Source organism: Temnothorax americanus, unplaced genomic scaffold (assembly GCF_048541705.1).
Source record: "Temnothorax americanus isolate GAGA-0224 unplaced genomic scaffold, ASM4854170v1 Scaffold12, whole genome shotgun sequence".
Taxonomy (NCBI): Eukaryota; Metazoa; Arthropoda; class Insecta; order Hymenoptera; family Formicidae; genus Temnothorax; species Temnothorax americanus.
The window spans coordinates 2,606,895-2,626,703 of NW_027509253.1; the positions used below are offsets into that span (position 1 = coordinate 2,606,895).

Below are 19,809 nucleotides of genomic sequence, written 5' to 3' on the forward strand. Positions count from 1 at the left end.
TTTAATATTGTAACATTTTTCGAAACAGTGAACCCGATTGCGGCTTGTTCCATATATCTGCCCTCAAACTCAAGATATTTAAACCGAGATTTAAACGAATCGTAGCAAGTTAGAATTAATCTTTTCGCGAATTAGCAAATTAATTGTTCTCTTATCGATCTTTATTGATTCGCCCATAAATCTCCTATTTTGATAATGTTTAGGATCAACGTTGTGATTATCGTTAAACGTTAATCATAATTACAACTTTTGATACTCATTTGAATGTGCATAATTAATGCATTTAATGGACGAACAAACTCGTTTATTCATATACATATTGTACATGGAATTATATCGCGGACATTGTAAATGCAAATTATTGCATAGGTGTGCGTGATTGAAATTTACGGAATTTAGATTTGGTCGCGCGAGGGGCGAAAAGAAGTTGGGCACGGCTCGCTTTGGCGAGGCACGTAATGTAAGACGTGCCATTCCCGTTGGATAAATCTTTTCGTATAGATATTGAAATGCCGGTTTCCTTCTAGTCGTAACTTTCGCGCGTCGCCGTTCATGCGAGAGCGCGCGGATCTATCGTCGAACGGAGAGAACCGGCCGGGATATCAAAGATCAGAAAGACGTCCCACAGCACGCCTCGCTAATTTCAGCTGAAACGCGAGCGCTTCCCCGTACCGCAACAATACGTTGTATCGCGCGCAGCTAGTGAATACCGCGATCGATGAACTTTCGAATGCAAGAATGCTCGCAGACAATCAGCCCGAGATCGTGACGCAAGATGAATCGCCCCGCGAACGTTCCGGTTCTGTTAAGCGCGAATTTATTCGACTATCGAGAAGCTCTTCTCTTTCCAGCTACTCTCTGGAGAATGATTTGTATGCCTAGTACGGCGACGCCTTAACGCACAGGAAATAATTATAAATAGATCTTTGTTTTCACGATTAGGAGTTTTGTTCAAAAAAAAGGGAGAAAAAAGACAAAAGGAGGAGAAAGCATAACCATTAAAAAAGTCGAATGTGTATATTGTCTGAATTTACTACATGTAAAAATAGTTTACGTGGTATGCACTATTATCATTTACGCATGGTTGTGTACAATATAGCGTGTGGAATATACTTAATATACATATATCGTGATCTCTCTCGTAAATTAGGATTTCGTGGCGCTAATATATACCTCCGCTTCTAGATCGATCGCGCGATCAAATGAAAAATCGCACGTGAAATACGTCATGGGTAGATCGCGTGCCGGATTCCTCGTTGAAACCTCGACTCCGTGGGTGATTCGGTGATTCGCTAGAAAATTCCGGCGTTCATTTGTCACAATTTATTCGATGAGACGAGACCACGATCACGTGCTTCGAAGAACGCCGCACTGGGCGCGAAGGAACGAGTCACGAGGCAAATCATTGTCACTTACGGGTCGACAAGGCGGTACCCTCTTGGAGGATGTTGTTATATTTCTCGTGATTTCATCATTAGAACGCCACTCAAACACTTAATTTATTAGCCCGTCTCGCGGACTCGGTACGGATCGGCGGCGCTTAGCTCTGCCTAGCACGTCCTGGTACTAACACTATCTGCCTTTGACCGGTTGTATCTGCTCTCTGGCGCCACGACACCTCCTGAAATCAGAGCTTAATTCGGTGATGACGTTAGCGAGAGATAGCTCAGTATACTGAGAATAATGGAGGAAGGCTTTAGTTTATTTTTCGTTTCTTCCTCTGATAATGAATGAAATTTAATCCTGAGAGGGACACAAGCAATCGCTTTATTATTTATTGTTGCCAACTTAACAAGCTGCCTCAGGCTTTCAATACAGATAAATCTTGATCTTATTATGACACGTAAAATTTTTATGATGAGTTGAAAAAATGAAAAAATGAGTTCATATGAATATCAATTATAAAGATAAAATAATTTATTTAGGATTGCCGTCGCATTTTGCGCCTTTTCACATATCTTTAAATGAGACTTGCGTTAAGCTGTTCCTCCAAAATTGGTCTGGTTAGCGAATAATCGAGTTCAGCATCGTGCAGCAAAGTCTTAACGAACGGCATCTCTTTATTGACGTTTGATGATCGGTTCTATTGATTCGAGCGATTCACGATCCCATTAGAGATGAGCCGCGCTAACCTGCGCGCATCTGCATAAGAAATGCGAGGGAATGAAACGGCAACCGTAATTAACGAGCGAAGTCGAAGTCACGTCATCCACCGGCGTCGTGACCGGAAAACCTTGGCGCTGCAATTTTCAAACGATACATATGCAGGCCGCGATAACATCCGTCTTGATTTACTTTCGGTCTGGTAATTTATTTGTTATGGCGAGGATTAACCTTCTTCTGTAGACCGTCGGGTCGGTTTATCCAGGCCCCGGTGTACGAAAGGTGACGTCAGGGACTACGGGGAGGGCGGGAGTGACCGCGAAAAATAAATGACTTCGCGTGTTCGTTGAGAGGTAGGTGGGTGGCCTCTCTTCCTTCAAGAAGAAAGAACGGTATCCTCCTCTTCCTTCCATCTCCCTTTCTCTTCCGCTTTCTCTCCCCCTTTTTTTTCTCGCGTGCCGCTAGATTTATGTCGACGCTTCGCCCTTTCGGGTCGACGATTCGCCTCGACGGTCCTCGGCTGATAATAAAATATACCGGGCCCTTATCGCGAGTGCGCCGCACCGTGGGAGCACCGCGAGCGCGAGCGTGGGGGAGAAAGAGAACGAGAAAAAGCACGACAAGTGCGTACGTATTAACGACGCGTGACTTCCGTGACATGCGATAAATGCAAATTCGGGGGAGCCATCCGTGAAAACGGTACCACGTGGCGCTGAAAAAGTAATGCGGGGCGAGGGAGTCGGTACAAATATTATACCAACTGTCTATATATGTCGACGTAGTAAAATGCGCGGTAGCGGCGGCGGCGGGACGCGTGCGTTCCGCTCGTTATCGTTTCGGCTTTTTATCGACGGGCGTAAATCCCGGTGCAATTAACGGGATAACTGATTTCCGATTTCGTTTACGTCAGCCATCGAAAATTAAGTAAAATCACCGACGTTTCCGTAGGGACGTGTTCTCGCGCTCGCCGCTCTGCCGCGCCGGGGCCCGGCTCAGATTACGATCTCTTCCGACGAGTGAGTAACGAATCGTCGACGTATATCGAGAGACCCGTTCCCGAACATTCCGTTTCTGAACACCCTGTGCTGCGGAATAACGTCAACGCTTGGCGCCACGGCGCTGTCGTTATTGGCCGTTACCGCTGGAGAGTAATAACGACCGCGTCGTGGCGCCAAGAGTGGTCGGCTCTGCTCACGACGAGCATCGTACACCGCGAATGAATAATTTTCCAATCATCGGGGGATAATTATCCTATCTTGTTCCGATAAAACAAGGCTGCACGCCTCACGAAGAAAGCGGGAAGCGATCATTAAAATCCAAATCAATCATTTTCCTCGCTGTACTTTATTTAGGTAGCCGGTAATCGACGGAAAATGACGGAAAATAGAGAATAATGATTTATCATACCTTAAAGAACCGTAAAAGGCAATATTACAAAAACATTCGTAACATTATCTTTATGTTATACTTGTATCCAAGGCATTTACTGCATATTTATTCAAACACTTATTAATATTTACGGCTAATAAATTTTCTCTGTCAGCCAGTTTTTTCCGTGCGTCGCAGATATTAATTATTTTTTACATATCTTTTTACGCTGCTTAATATTTTATGCGACGTAGAATACTAAATTTCTCTAGAGTACTAAATTCTTCTGGCTTAATATCTGCAACTACACTTGCCGTATTCATTCAAACATTACAAAAAGTACTCATTTCGCCGGAAACTACGGCCGAACTACGGCATTATAAGACACGAGAATAGCAATGGGGAAAACCCGCTGGAAAGATAGTGCGTAGATGTTCACATGTAACGGTATAGCGTGCCCAGGAGAGACGGGAGATGACGAGAGAGGTAACTCCGTGATATTCGAGCCCGAGCCGCGTTCGCGAATAAAACTATCGCGGTGAACGTCGTCGTCGTCGCCGTCGCCGTGCGGCGCAGATGCGATTGCAACAACGGAAGGAACGTCGGATCGAGGAAGAGAAGAGGAAGGCGATGAGAATAGCACTTAAAATCGTTTTACGGACGTCGCCGGTAACTATTTCCATCGCGTCGTCGCGCCGGCACGAGCCGAGACGACACGCGACACGACGGGATGGGACGAGGGATGGTAGGAGAGGAGAGGAGAGGAGAAACGAAACGAGACGCAGGTTTTTGTCGCGCGCGAGATCGCGCCTTTTACGCTTCGTGGTGAGAGGCGGAGCGGAGAGCGGTGCGGCGTGCGTACGGCGACGACGACGACGACGACGACGACGAGAGTGGCCCCGGGGCCGCGGCGCGAGGTTGCATTCGTCGTCCGGACGGCGGCAGGGTGACGGCGCGGCTTGCAAATGGTGGGACGGGAGATTAATGAGGTTTGTGTCGCCGACGTGGAAACCAGACACCTACGGCCCTGTTTCCATTTCACCGCCGCGCCGGGGAGACATACGAGACCCGGTGCTCCGAGAGGCCGAGACCGGCGTGCGTAGGCAGACGCACGACAAATATCGTAATTGCACACGGCAATTAAGAGTCGAGAAAAGTGTCTGGTCTGTTGAACGGGCCGATCGACCGACGTCATACGGGATTGATCGTCTTTTTTCGAGGCGAGAAAAAGATGAAGAAAAAAGATAGAGAATAAAGCGAGACAGACAATAACAGCCGCGGTTTGCGTAACATCCAATTTTTCTAATTTCTTTCATGATTTTTCTTTCGTTGATATTTCATCTTGTAACATTGATTGATCGTAATTGTACTTATCATAACAATAATTATTGGCAATTCCGCACAGTTTTAAAGATGCGTCGTAAATATTATGTTTTACATATTTGTGTCGTTTATAGGACGTATTTCGTCTCAAACAGAGTCATAATAATGCAAATTGACAATAATTGTACGTATTCTGGGGTTTGAATCGCCGCAATTAAACATCGCCATCGTTTGACGGATAATCTCTGAAATTTTTTTGCACGAATGTCTCGAAGACTAAACCGTGCTATAAATTTAATCGGAACGACATTGGAACCGCCGGCGGTTTTGCGACAGTCTCGCTGCATGTCTCGTGAGCAAAACGTTTAATTGGTATTTGTTTGGTCCAACGGAAATGTCACTGTTGCGAAACAGTGCCTCGTGAAAGTGCAAAACGCTCATTGGGCTTAAGCTCGTGACGCACGTATATACCGGGTGTCTGGTTTAAGTCCGCTTTGGAAGCGGGTCAAGGTGTAAGTCGACTATCGCGGTAACGCTCGCGGACGACTTGCATTAAGACGAGACCGGCTTTGCGCTCGTCGCGCGGATTAGTGCAGCAGGAAAGAACGCTATTGCGCGCGCCCGAGATGAACCGTGTTGTCCTTGTCACGTCCTCCTCGCGTCGAGCTTTCAATCTTCTTGGATTATCGCGAATACGAGAACTGTAATGCCAATATTCGAACCATCATTCCCTGCGCCACGTCAATTTTGAAGGAAATCTCATCGCTTGTAATTCTAACGGAGCAAACTCGAGACTTAATCGCCAATAGGCATTTGAAAATTGAAATGTTGCGAACGACGTTGCCGTTAAAATTCCCGCCGAGAGAAAACGGGCTCGAACGGAGTCTCTCATTGAAATTTTAACTAGCGGTTGTGTGAGAAAATTTCATACGGCCGCGCGCTATTCATCCCGATTCTCGATGAGCATTCATAACGGTAGATCGAGGCGCAATTGTTGCATCGCGGCTGTTTACATCGCATTTCATTAGCACGCGTGATACGCCGCGCGGCAAGAATCGCGCGTTCCATCCTAGCGCGCGGATCGAAGCGCGGTGCCGTCATCGCGAGGCCAAGGAACGGGAACGATAATTGAAACAACTACGATCAGTAAACATCTCGGTACACATGCTATCCCGGGTGTACGTAGTACGTATCGAACAATAAGGGATCGCGTTTTGTCGTTCGACCGTACGGATCTCGTTGTTGCCCGTGAAAGAAATTCGATTCAATGGAAATTGAAGCGGCCGCGTTGAAATTCTCGGTGCGTAATATCGGCGCGATGCGACGAGGGTGAAATGAGACGGAGAGTGACATGAATGGAGCACGAGCGCGCGCCGATGACGATGATGACCTACTCGATAAGAAACGGGGTGGAATAATAACATCGTTATCCGCATTGCACTTATGAAACCGAGGCGAGAGCGAGGTCGCGCCGGGCTCTGCGTTATTGTTTCGAATCGGACTCGTCGATGAAATGAAAACATTCTCAGTGACTTTAGGACTGTTCAAATGGAATCTATACCGCGCGCAGTTGTAATTTTATATTGCGCAGCCCACATATGTCGTCATTCTCTGCGTAATAAAATATTCGCGCATTTCGCTCAATCATTTTTATACTGGAGATCACTGCTGTTCAATATTTGCGATATTCTGAAAATAAAGCGGAGGAGAAATTGTCCTACTCTGTTATCGCGGCTTTCGAAGCTTGCGGAGCGGTCACGAAGAAGTTGTAAAAGTTTCAAATATTAATACGTAAATTTTGTATTTTAGCACTACAGATATGACACGAGGGTGACCGTAAATTATGTGACGGTACACCGGCTTTTACAGGATACTGTTCACAAATCGCTCCTGTAAAAATAGGCCCCTGCGTCACGATCTAACGACGACGTTAACGCGCGTGCACCGATCCAGGAACTTTCCAGCCGTCGTTACGTTGAAATTGTTTGGGCTTTCCGACCGGCCTCTCGCAGTGTAGCGCGCATACAAATGGTCACCAGTTAGCGAAACGATGCAGCCATGAATAGGTGCACGGCTGTAATGTTGTTCCAGGAAAAAAAATGTTACTTTGCAGGCAGCGTACTGTTTGGGGCGCGCGATACGCGCGCAGGATGTACAAATTCGTACAACTTCCGGCTGTGCGAACGCATCCTCTCGACTCGCGCTCTCCTTTACCCTCCCTTGCCCTTTCTCTCTCTCTCTCCTTCACCCTCGTGCCTCTCTCTCGTTCTCTTCGGTTGCATCGGCGACCACGTTTCGCATGTAGATGACCGCTTACTTGGCGCACGGGACACACGCGCGTGCTTCGCCCGCAAGCCGCGTGTACACGGCACACGCGCGTGTACCTACGCATGAGACACGCGGTCGTTGCCAATGCGACCAATCCAATGCATTTTAATATAGGTAGCTTTAACGACTTACATAATGAGGCAATTTGTTTTCTCTCTTCGCGAGTGCGCCCCGAGAAGGCTCTCGCGCAACGGAATTAGAAAGTACACGTATACGTGCCGTGATGGCATCCGCGATATCAACCGGCCGTACAATGCATGTAACACCCTGGACGCGCAGTTGCATCCTGAAGCGCCGCGTTATTCCCACACATGGCGATTATATCGTAGCTGGAACGATAAGGCGAATAGATGTCTTTTCTTTTTTTTTTTCACATTTTAATTTTTTCGCCACATCCTCTCGAGAGAAGCCTCTTTGCAGAATATTTTTCTTCTTCAGTTCTGTGAACTTGTTTACGATGAAACTTTAGCCGTACGAATATCATTTCGTTTATAGCTCCATCTTATTAATGCCTCAAAGCTTCAGAGAGAAAAAAATTATTAAGCTTTATTTTAATTCAAGTTTAATTTCAATTTATTCAGCTTGGTTTATATAGGTGTGTTGTTTATTTTACAAGAAAGTAGGTTTATCAGACAAACATTAATGGTTTACGCAAGCCTGCGCTAATCGCGAATGCGTATACACGGACTTCCGGTTTCCGTCTATGAAAGAAAGAACGGAGGAAGAGGAGCGAAGACGAAGAGAGAGAGAGACGTAGAGGGAAAAGAAGTAAACGGAATCAAATGTCTCGCTCTTACGTTGGAACGGAAGTCGAACCGCTTCGACAAGTTCAGGACCGTCCGCTGAACGCGATTTCTGTGCGATTCTTACGCGGCACGTCCGGTTTCCGGCTCGTTAGACAGTCCGAGACCGTTCACCTCGCATTCCGTTCATACTCCACGTCTTTTATATATAGTCTCCTGATTTTTTTTACAGTTAAATATACGGAACGCAGAATACATTCGGACGCATACCAGCGTGAAGTATTTCCGGGAATCTTCTCCCATGAATGAAAAACGATCTATCGATTTAAGTTAAAAAGTTGACGACAATTTTGCTTTAGTTTCTTACTTATTGCCCCTCTAGTGCTTATATTTGAATTTCAGACTGCACGTGCAACGCGTGTCATTTAATTTATACAATGTTATACGTAATCTAAATTCGTGCGTGTATGTCTTGGCAAAACTTTGTCCTATGGCTCTAATAATAAAGCGTTATTCTATTCTATTCTATTCTATTTCCGCGCGCTACTCCGACTTTTAGCGCAACGTGCATAAATCTATGTATAGATTTTCGCGAAATGCAAGCGAGCCGTTCCTTTGGAGAGTTATCCGGGATAAAATCGCCGTTTTCAATAGCGCTTACGCGCGTAACGATTGTCCCGCGAGATTTTACGAGACAAGGCCAGTAAAAAAAAACGTGCTTCTATTGCTGCACGATTTTTGCGCCATAATGATATTCCGAAGGTTCTTTATGTCAAACGTTTATCTTGCCGGCCAGGCAAGAATATCAGCAAACTAAACAAATAAAATATTGCCGTGTTTTTCGCAGCCTGATATAACGAAGGTTACTAGTATCGTTTATCGATTCAGGCTGTGCACTTCATAAAATTATTTCGAAAAAACTGCGTTTTATTCTATATTTCACGCCACAACGAAATCCCGAAGGTCCTCTATGTATTCTGCGTTGTCCGCGATACGAATGTCCGTAAATCGCACCGATAAAACGCTTCCCAACTATTATACCCGATGGGAGAGATCTGATTGCAAATACGACATGTAGATTATGGCCACGTACAATGTAAAACTCCTGTTTATATAAAAAACATCGCGTTGCGCGATTGCGATCGTCTTTTACACAATGACGGATGCCTGCCGGAAACGTATATACTTTTAGAAAATAAGGAAACCTACGCACCCAAGGTCTCGGGAGCGCGTAACGACAGCGTATAAATATTAATAGAGCCAGATAAGAAAATCAATCAAGTTTAACGACGTGCGTGCCGACGAATCGTTAACGTGTACGCCGGTGAGGTAAGCCGGAAAGATTTTACTTGTTCGCTTTCCTTTGTGTACGTGTATTTATTATTTGTAAAAGGCGCGCGCGCCATCGGAATTTTCCCTTGTAAGCGTTATCGTTTTTAATTTGTTACGTCCGCCACGGGGGAGAGCAGGTTTAATTTTTTAGTGTCACTCGCGCCGACCTTCGATCTCCCCGTGCGTCGACAGGAACTCCTTGTCACGCGAGGGAAATCATTTTTCGTTTTGTCATGAAGGAGTGAATGCTACGCGTCTACGACATTGGCGATCTATTATCGCCGTTCTATATGGCCGGCTATATACATATAATACATCAAGACCTACATAAAAATAAAAAGGAAAAAGGTCAATAATCGAGCAGTAACGGATGTTACATATAAATATTAAATTATATACATGTAAAAACGGAACGTTTTGACTTCACCGAGTCTTCTTCAGCCGTAGTATAAATAAAAATTACAAAAAATTATATAGAATTCTTAAACCTACAGAGCCACATCACCGTTCGAAAGCCTGACAAATACATACTGAGATCTTGTCGTTGCATCTATGAAGTCAAAGGTAAAACCGGAGATAAAATGTAGTCAGCGAATAAAATAACATAATTGATTCCTCGTTCGGAGGCGAGAATAAATCGGGTCCAGTCCATAAGAATTGGTGTTTTTGTTGTATAGTTGTAAGATAATTTTTTATACTTGACTATACAATCTTGACTATACAACAAAAGCACCAATTCTTATGGACTGGACCTGATTTATTCTCGCCTCCGAACGAGGAATCAATTATGTTATTTTATTCGCTGACTACATTTTATCTCCGGTTTTACCTTTGACTTCATAGATGCAACGACAAGATCTCAGTATGTATTTGTCAGGCTTTCGAACGGTGATGTGGCTCTGTAGGTTTAAAAATTCTATATAATTTTTTGTAATTTTTATTTATACTACGGCTGAAGAAGACTCGGTGAAGTCGAAACGTTTTGTTTTTACATATATGTAATTTAATAATTATATAATTTATATATATATATGTGTATATATATATATATATATATATATATATATATAAGACCTACATAATTTCTTATACTACTTTTTTAATAAGTTCACGTTTTATTTTTCTTTTGTGTAAGGAAAATTTTATTTCGGCTGATCACCCACCAGAAATATTATAGATACTTTATTTTTCCCTCTCCTCCACACACACACACACACACACACACACGTGTATTTTATAATCTATTTAAATACTCAAATTTTGATATTGAGATAGTATAAATTTAAAGTTATATAACTTTCATTAAATCTATTGCTCGTAAAAAAGTTGCTCAACTATTAAATGAAATGACAAATATCAGTCCACGATGTCGTACAGGTGAGACGCCAGTCAGATTTCGCGACGTTTTGCTCGGGGAAGTTTTCACGGTCCGCCAGCGGCATGAAAGCTTTAGAAAGCGTTCGCGAAGGAATGTTGAAAAATATTTACGCTGTGGCTCGTCCTGCCGTGACCGGTGACTTTCCATGCCTCTGAATGGCCATTGTCCCTAAAGAAGAACGAAAGCCGTGTAAACGAAGAAAGAAACGCGCGTTGCTCTTTCGCACCGTGTTGAACACGCGGCGGCAGCGCCGACCTGGAACAGCCTTGGGCTTCGAAGGAAGGAAGCAACCATTTGTTAGTGCTTAGGTAACGAGCGCCGGCATGTGGATGCCTTCTGTGTGCGCGAATCAACTTGGCTTCGTTGTTGCCCGCCTCTCCTCTCGTCGTCGAGAGGACCCGCGATTTAGTTTAATCTCCTTTGCCGACGTGTAACGAGCCCGTAACGCATCTAATTGTTGTTATTATACGCGAACAATTTCGCCTATCCCGACATTCATTATAGTAACGCCGCGTCATTCGCGGTTATTGCGCGACTAGCGTTTGATGTTTCGAAATGTTATCTCCGGCGTTTCGTATCTGATCCGTACCGTTAAACTACTCGAAGGATAATGACGCGTTGCGAATCTCGTCAAACGTTCATGTGTAGATACGATACTCGCGATGTGAATTCTACGGCAGCTAAACCGCTAATTGAAAATATCCTAAATCCGCGCGCGCGTCTACTCATTATACATTAATTTCTCATTAATAATGAACGTAATAAACTATTAAATAACCCAAGGAAATTCAAAGCAATTTTTAGGATATTATTGTGCATTAATTATGATAGATAATTTTTTTTATCGAAGAATTAAAAACAGTATTTTGTAAGCCAGAATTAGTGTAGATACGAGGGGATATACAAAAGAGTTTCCAGAAGTTGAACCTCTCGTGCGAATTGAAGGTACTTAGTTCAGGATTTTGCCGTTGAATATCGTGAAACACTTTGTCACATGGCATTGCGCGAGAGCATCGAGGGTAATTGTTCAGAAGCTGTTTTTGTATTGTCCGCAATACTTGACTATTTTCTTATAAGATGAAAGCGTGTATGTGTGAAATTTTATTTTCTTCTGAATAAACCTATTCAAACTTGTTCAGATGAGACTCAGAATCGAAAAAGTCTTTAAAAATAATACCATGAGAAAAAACATTACGAAAAACATATAAAATATAAAATACAAAAACGCTATTTTTTTAAACAATTCCGAGAACTGAGTACTCCCTCGTATTTATTATATATATATATATATATATATATATATATATATATATAAAAGGAAATTAATATTAATTAAATAATCTTGAAATGGTTTATTTCTCTATCATACCATGTAATACACCCCGACTGGAAATTAAACTAAGGTCCAAATAAGGACCATATAATATTTGCCTGATTTAGTTGTCAGGAACTGATACTATTGCCTTATCGGTATCTAAGTAATCGTGTAACGCAGTTTTTCTATAAGGTCCTTATAAGTTATCACAATCAGGCCCTTGTCAAATTTATATTAGGTCCTCATAAGGGAAATATATAAGGTATGACGCGCATATTCACCCGACATAAAAAAATATTATTTATTTTGAAATTTTATTACTATTTTTTAACTAAATTTGTTTCTTAAGATGCAGTCTATGATTATATATATTTTCTCGTATTTGAAAAATCACTTACCTTGGTGGGATTCGAACTCGGGACCTCTGGATCGTGAGCTAACTGCCTTACGTTGTGGACTACTTCTTAATTTGATGTAAGTGTTATATATAATTTACATATGTCATAACAAGCGCAAATATACAATTTTTCAAAAATTATTTATTTTAAGAAACAAATTTTTAGTTTAAAAAGAGTAATAAAATTTTGAGTTGGATATAGATATGATGTATATTTTAATAATGAAAGAAGACGAATTGTACTTCCTACAATAATAATATTAGTCAAATAAAAAAGAACCGCAATGTGTGTGTGTGTGTGTGTGTGTGTGTGTGTGTTTTATTATAGATATTATATTAATAATATCAGATTAATTTTGATGACCTTTGAAACTTTGTGTATTAGGGGATACTCAAAAAAATCCTGATTATTGCCTTCTCAGACGCGACAGGTTAGAATATCTAATTATTTTTTAGGGCAAACTGGCAAGGTCCTGACTGGTGCCGTATCAAGCATGCCTAGTTATATAATAATGCCAATTATAATTGATGATGTTAGCTTCACAAAACTTTTATATACATTATAGGTACAACTTTTATTCGATTAAGCACATATGTACATTATCTCGATCAGGACCTAAATTATATAACCCTATCAAAATTCTGATAAAACAAGACTAACATGTCTTAATCGGGGCCTGTTTATGTCACCCTATAAAATTCGGCATTTGTAATTACTATTTTCCGATAAGGCATGTATACAGGGTCCTCATAAAGACATGATCAGAATACTTGATTAAACTTACTTTCAACCGTGTTATAATTAGCCCGATTAAGTAATAATAAGGACCTAATCGGGTTGGCCTTAGTAAGGCATGCCTTAAGAATACCCGGTGAGGTCCTTATGGTATGTCGGGCCAATTTCCAGTCGGGACATTATCTTCTGTATATCAAAACTTTCGAGAAACTTATTCCTCGAGGGGTTCCCAATCGAATTAGCCAAATTATAAATGAGCTACATCTCGTTTAGAGGCCCTTGAAAAATACTCATTTGTCAAAAAACTAATGAAACTATTGAAACAAAATTCATCTATACATCCGTTCATCGACCGGTATCGTTCTCGACGCGATTCTCGCACGCTCTCCTCGGATTTTGACAAATTTCTTCGCTCTCAGATAACCTCGAGGCACCTCAAGGTCCCACGAGGCGACGCTATCTCTGGGAATAAAACGTGACCGTTCACCGATCGTCGAGGGTATCGCACTCTCAAATCCCCCTCGACTTATCGACGTCCATCTCCATCCGCTCGCCCGGCCTGGAACGTCTGGAAACTCGGGACGCATTGTGGTCTATCTTCATTCAATGGAACGCGCAATACGGACCGCGTCGCGTCTCTCCGTCCCGCAACTATCGGACTCGAAATGGAAATCGGTGCGCGACGAGACGAGGGAAATTTCCTTGCAGCAATGCGTGCTGATCGCTTTTAGAATGTCGCCGATCGCCTTTTCGCCGGATACAAACGCTCGTCGCAAGCGTCCAAGCAGTGCTTCGGTAACAGCGAATTTCACAGTTCACAGACATGTCCGTATGTACGTTATATCCCGAAAAAAAGACTTAAGTCATGATTGAGACTGAAATATGTAAAATCATAAACTGATGTAGGATTTCTCGCAAATAGAGATTTATATAACTTCGGGAAACGTTTTTGGCAACGAAAAGATATGCCGGCATTCTTAAGGCAGAAGGGAATCAGAACTTCACATTCACGGCCGAGCGTGAAACTCGGTCACGTCGCGTTAACGGATCGGTATGACGACAAGATCGTTATCGACGGCGTCATCGGCCCAGCCACAGTCCGCCTTAGTTCGGATCATCGTGCCAATCGTCCATCTTGTCCTAAATCCGAAAGACCCCCCGTTTCTCGAGGAAATAATGGGCCATTCACCGTGATGCAGCTAGCGTACGACCGACCGACCGACCGATCGTCAACGTTCCGCGATTTTGATCTGAATTGAATCGACGAATACGCGCGCCAACAGCCACCCTCGCTCGCCCTTAGCTCCCGGGGATCACGAAACGCTTTTTTGCCTCGTTCCTTATTTTCCCGCCCGAAAATCCCCGGTCAGAAATGCCGGGTCCCGACGCGGCACGACACGGAGCCTGGACGTTAATGGAAAGAGCTCGGACCATGCTGGTAATTCAACGGAAAAGAGCCTATCCATCTCGCAATGTTGGACCGTGGAAACTCGAATCCCCAAAGTTACTTCGCCCTGCACGCGTTAAACTCCTCCCCGTCTCATCTTTATCCGACTTTCTCTCGTTATGCGGCAGCGAAATGTCAGAACATGGCGTAGAAATAAGGTACAATGAGAAGCAACGACGCACAATTTCGCGGAAATTCGCGCGGAAAAGGAAAACGTGCCGTTTTTATCAGAAATATATTTCATGCGTATTAAAAGATATTTTACGTGTTATACGTGTTATAAGGTACGCATTACGTGTGTTAAAAATAACGATTAATATTTCAGAAACAGCTTTTATATTAATAATTATGAGATTAATTATTATAGGATAATTAATAGATATTTTTCGAAAATAAATGAGGCAGGCATTTAAACGATAACATCTAAACGTTATTTGCTTCTAAGCAACAAATATATATATATATACAGAACATTTTTTAATATAAAATTATTTATAGTTTATATAAAGACAATATATATATATTTTTAGTAAGGTCATATTATTTAGAGAGACTAATTTAACTAAAGAATGAATTTACAAACATTAACTTATATATATTTATTAATGCCATTTAGATATTTTTCTTTATAAAACATCAAGAGAATCTCTTTCATTAGTAAATTTAAATGTATCAATATGCACGCCGCGGAAATAGACGAGGGATACATTTCTTGCATCAAATGTATCATTGTACCATTTGGAGCACCTGTACAGGTTTGCTAGAGAATTATTCACCGCACGAAGGTCCCATGTCTTCCTGCCAGGCAGAATGCAATCTCCCTGTGACCGCTGCTTGTACCTGGCTGTACACTCCCTCGTCTACATCTCCCTCCGGATGCCACCGTTTGGCTTCCATCGTAACGAGCTTTGATCTCACAGTTCCCGTATAGGCCACTCGACACCTTTGTATACCCGCGACATTGGTAAATGCGCAAACAGCTTGGAATGAAGATGTGTATGAAGTTAGCATATTAATTGTCAGCATATCAAAAAAAAGTAGAGTTTTCTTTGCATACAACCGAGTTCTATAGATCCTGATAATTTTTAACGATAGTTCTGGTCATTAAATATAAATAAACGGAAGTTGAGAAATGATATGCTAACTACCCGCGAAGTTAGCATATCATATAATTTTTTCAGAATGAATTTTATAGTTTTTGACGAGTTCTATAGTTCTGTAACATAGTTCTGACCATTAACTATCTCTAAATAATTATAAACAATTATTATCAGCATATCACTCGTACTAGAGTGATATGCTATGCTTCTGCGAGAAGTTCTCGGCTCGTTCGAAATTTTAAACAATAGTTCTGAACCCCCTGACGATAGTTCCGTACAGTTCTGACCACTGTCTATCTTTAAATAATTATTAACAATTTTTATCAGCATATCACTCGTATTAGAGTGATATGCTATGCTTCTGCGACTAGTTCTCGGCTCGTTCGAGATTTTAAACAATAGTTCTAAACTCCCTGACGATAGTTCCGTACAGTTCTGACCATTAAGTATCTCTAAATAATTATTACTTCGTTATACGATCCTGTGTTTGTGTAAGAAAAAATATTCAAGGGCTAAAAACGGGACGACGACACATAGACACAAAGTTCGCATTTTCTTGCGGAGACGAATGAAATTATCGAATAATCACGTTGCTCTTTTGAGTGCGAATCGAAACTTCCTTACATTACTGTTAAATATTAAAGGATGAAATTTAAACGAATATCTTGAGTTAAGTAACAATTAATTTTAACTACCATGTGTGCTGAAACTTATTATTTTAACTTTATTAGTTTAGTTAAATTAACATACTGAGTATAGGAGCAGGCGACTGGTTATAGAAATGGCTAAAAATAACTCAAATTTAGAATTTAATATTATAAATTTAACAGTGCACGATGCTGAGATAAAACCGAGAGCAACGCCGGAGGTTGTTAAAACGTCAGATTTATGATAGAAAGCAGTATTCATCATTTACAATCTCTCACCGATTTTTTTAATTGACTTAACGTATCACAGCAATGAAGCGCATACTTTTCAACGTATTCAAATCGCCCTTGTAGGGCGATTATATTTTAAAAGTCACATTTCTTAAGCTCTGAACCTCTTAATTCGTCAAAGCCTTTTAATCCTAACTGGGCGGGCCAATCGTCTAACGCCGACGGTTAAAGGTTTGAGCTTCCTTTAAGGGCCTGTTCACTGAACACACCTCGCTCTCTCTCTCTTTTTTCTCTTCTCTTCCTTTTCTCTCTCTCTCTCTCTCTCTCTCTCTCTCTCTCTCTCTCTCTCTCTCTTTCTCGAGTCTCTAATTGAAACATTGCCTGGACCCCGTGGGGTCCGGTGCGAACCAGCTTGTTCCAGGAATCGAAAGAGATGAACAAAAACGCCTTTGGACAGGGCCTTCCATCTCGTTCCTTCTCTCTCGCTTCTTCATGCTCCCATGCTGCCCTTTATCTCTCCCTTTCTCTGAAAGAAAAGAGATTGGGCCGTCGGTTATGTCCGAATCAAGAGAGAAAGGCAGGGAAAAGGAGAGAAAGAGAAGACGACGGGAGAGAATGCGGACAGGAATGCGTCGCACCACACACGGCGTTGCGTTCGAGGCTCGCATAAAGCTCCATTCACAACCAGTTGCCTCGAAAACGAACTCTCGTCTGTTAAGTAATTATAGCTGTTTCTGGCCTGAGGAGCTCGAAAGTGAGTGTGCGAAAATGTTACGACTTTTATACCCTGATTTCTCGATGCAAATAAAGAACTCCCCTTGCAAATAATCTCGCCGTGGTTCGGATACATTTCGGAGTTCTTTCTCGCACGAAGAGATTTTTAAAATCCACCTATAGAAGTTACCGTCGATCTTTTATACTGATTTTGTTTCTGTGATGGTTAATTCATAAGTCCGACAAAACATACAGTATTTTTAAACAATATATTACAAATTGCGCAAATATTTTCTTATAAAATTATATCTTTTTAAGTTTTTGCGGCATCGTTCTAAATTGAGAAAAAGAATACAAATTTAAAAAGCGTATAAACAATTTTATACATTTTATTTATTTCAGCGAGTTATAAATTTAGCAATCTTCGAATATCGCCAATAAACGCCTCGTTTACGTCATTAGTCTAAAAATGGTGCGGCTCGTGTTTCTCGTGCGTGGGTAGGGGAAGCCTAGAAGTAACGATTCCCGATTACAAATTCCGACCATATCGGTTTTCGCGCTCTAATATCACCCGTATCTACGAGGATTTAGCAGAAGTGAACTCCGACAAACGAGAATCGCGTGGGAGCACCACCGCCTACGCTGTCTCGCGGTGCTGCATTCCGCATCGTTTTTCCACAACCTATAAGAGACCAGGATCCACGCGTATATACCCGCACACTCACACACACACACACACACACACACACACAATCATACGTCTGTACTTTTCGCGTGCGGCGCACGATTGCGTGCGCGCCCTTCCGAGGGATTTCGCAGAAGCTCATTTAGCTCAGTCCGCTCACTGATGAACTCTTATTTATTTTTGGATCGAGTTCCATCAGAGTTGCGCGGAGGCGCCCGGATCCGCTCGCTTTCCTATCCCGAACACTGTTCGCCGGCACCGGAACTCGCCACTTTCGGCGATCGTTTCTCGTATTTCCATCGCGTGCTCTTGAGGCTCGCCGAAGCCCTCGGCATTATTATTTCGCTTTAATCCCACATTAGCAGAGACTTAAGCCACTGGGGTACGCGCGAGAGTCCAGTGCATTCTTTCGCAATTTCCGTAATTACGCGTAAACAACATATCGTGTCCCACGAATGCTACTGCCGACTACTTGACACGCTACATTGTTGCGGTTGAGTTACGTCGCTTCGAGCGCCGCGCCGAGCCGAGCCGAGCCGAGCCACACGAAAACGATTTCCACTTTGCTACCTCGCTCGCTAAAAAATCTCTCGCATTCGTGTACGGGTACGCACGCGATTGAGAACCACCGGCGCGCAGTATAACGAAAAGAAGTTCCTCGCATTGTCCGTACTTCCTTATTATGACCTGACCGGTAGTCCAAGCTCGCGCGGTCGCCTTTGTGTGTCACTTTAGTTGGCACGCCGACTCTGAATAGACCGGCAACACACCCTGGGCCTCGGTGGAACGACGGCGCGGCTTGGCTTGGTCCACCAACCAACACCCGAGGCGAAGAAATTCTCGATCTCGGGCGACGCACACGACTCTCGAGTTTTCGCCAAAAAGCAAAAGTAGCGTTGCGCGCGCGCGATCAGAACCGGTCACCCACGCGGAAGTGCCCGCCGAACCGTCTCGGTTCGGTGGACGGTTCGGTCGAATGGCGAATGGCGAACGCATGCACGTATCCGGATGCATCGCGTCGGCAGCACCAGCACGCAACCACGCGAATTTCACCGGCTTACTTGGTCGTTACTTACTCGTTAGACATATTACGCCTTCGTCGGCCGGCCGACCGGATCGTGAATCGATCGTTCTTAATCCCACGCGAACGAGTTTGGATCGTCGACGCTCGAACTGTCAAGTTTCGGTGGGTCCCTTCGAAGTTTAATCAGACACGAATAATCAGCCGTAATGATGTCACAAGGTTAACGAGCCTTGGTAACGGACTATTAATTAATCGCGAAGACCAGACCGAGGCTGTCCCTTCATTATTTCTCTCTATTTCTTTTCAATACATCCTGAACGGGCCGTGTAAATTAACATAGTTTCGTCAAACGTAGGTAACCAGCTGTGTTAATTAACGTGCCTTTACGTACGCCGCTCTTTTCTTACATTTTACGCAATAGTGATTTTGTAATGAGGCGGACGAAGTAGAACATTCATACATCTTCGTCGAATCTTTATTCCCTGCTGTGCTTCATCGATTTGATTGATTTATATAGATATGTACAGTGTGTTAATATACACTGTTAAATTCGTAGTGTCAAATTATACTCAATTTAAATCATTTTTAATAATTCCTAAGTTGCCACTGTTCTTACTCGATATGTCGTTAGTTTAACTAAACTAATGAAGTTAAAATAATACTGTTTTGGGTTAAAATAATAAATTTCAGCACACGTGGTAGTTAAAAATAACAAAATGTTATTTAACTCAAGGTGCTGGTTTAAATTGCATCCTTTAATATTTATGAAAATATAATTTTATTACATTTCTGTGTAATGTATCAACAATCTAACGTTTCTTCTTCTGTCCGAAAAGAAAATTAATGTAAAAAGGAACGAAATTTCCAGTAAATGGAATATTATTTTCCCAAAGTCTCATCACAGCACGGAGGACGACGTTAATGGGCAATGACATAAT

At 42.6% G+C, this 19,809-nt stretch overlaps 1 long non-coding RNA gene across 1 annotated transcript in view; it reads right to left on the reverse strand.

Moving 5' to 3' along the window:
- Positions 1-1,007: 1,007 nt before the first annotated feature.
- Positions 1,008-19,809, reverse strand: part of LOC143893386 (uncharacterized) — a 28,154-nt gene continuing 9,352 nt past the window's right edge. Inside the window, exons 2-3 of the long non-coding RNA XR_013255781.1 lie at positions 1,417-1,621; positions 1,008-1,292 (exon numbers count right to left, since the gene is read on the reverse strand). This is a non-coding gene — a long non-coding RNA (uncharacterized LOC143893386). The remainder of the gene's footprint in view (positions 1,293-1,416; positions 1,622-19,809) is intronic.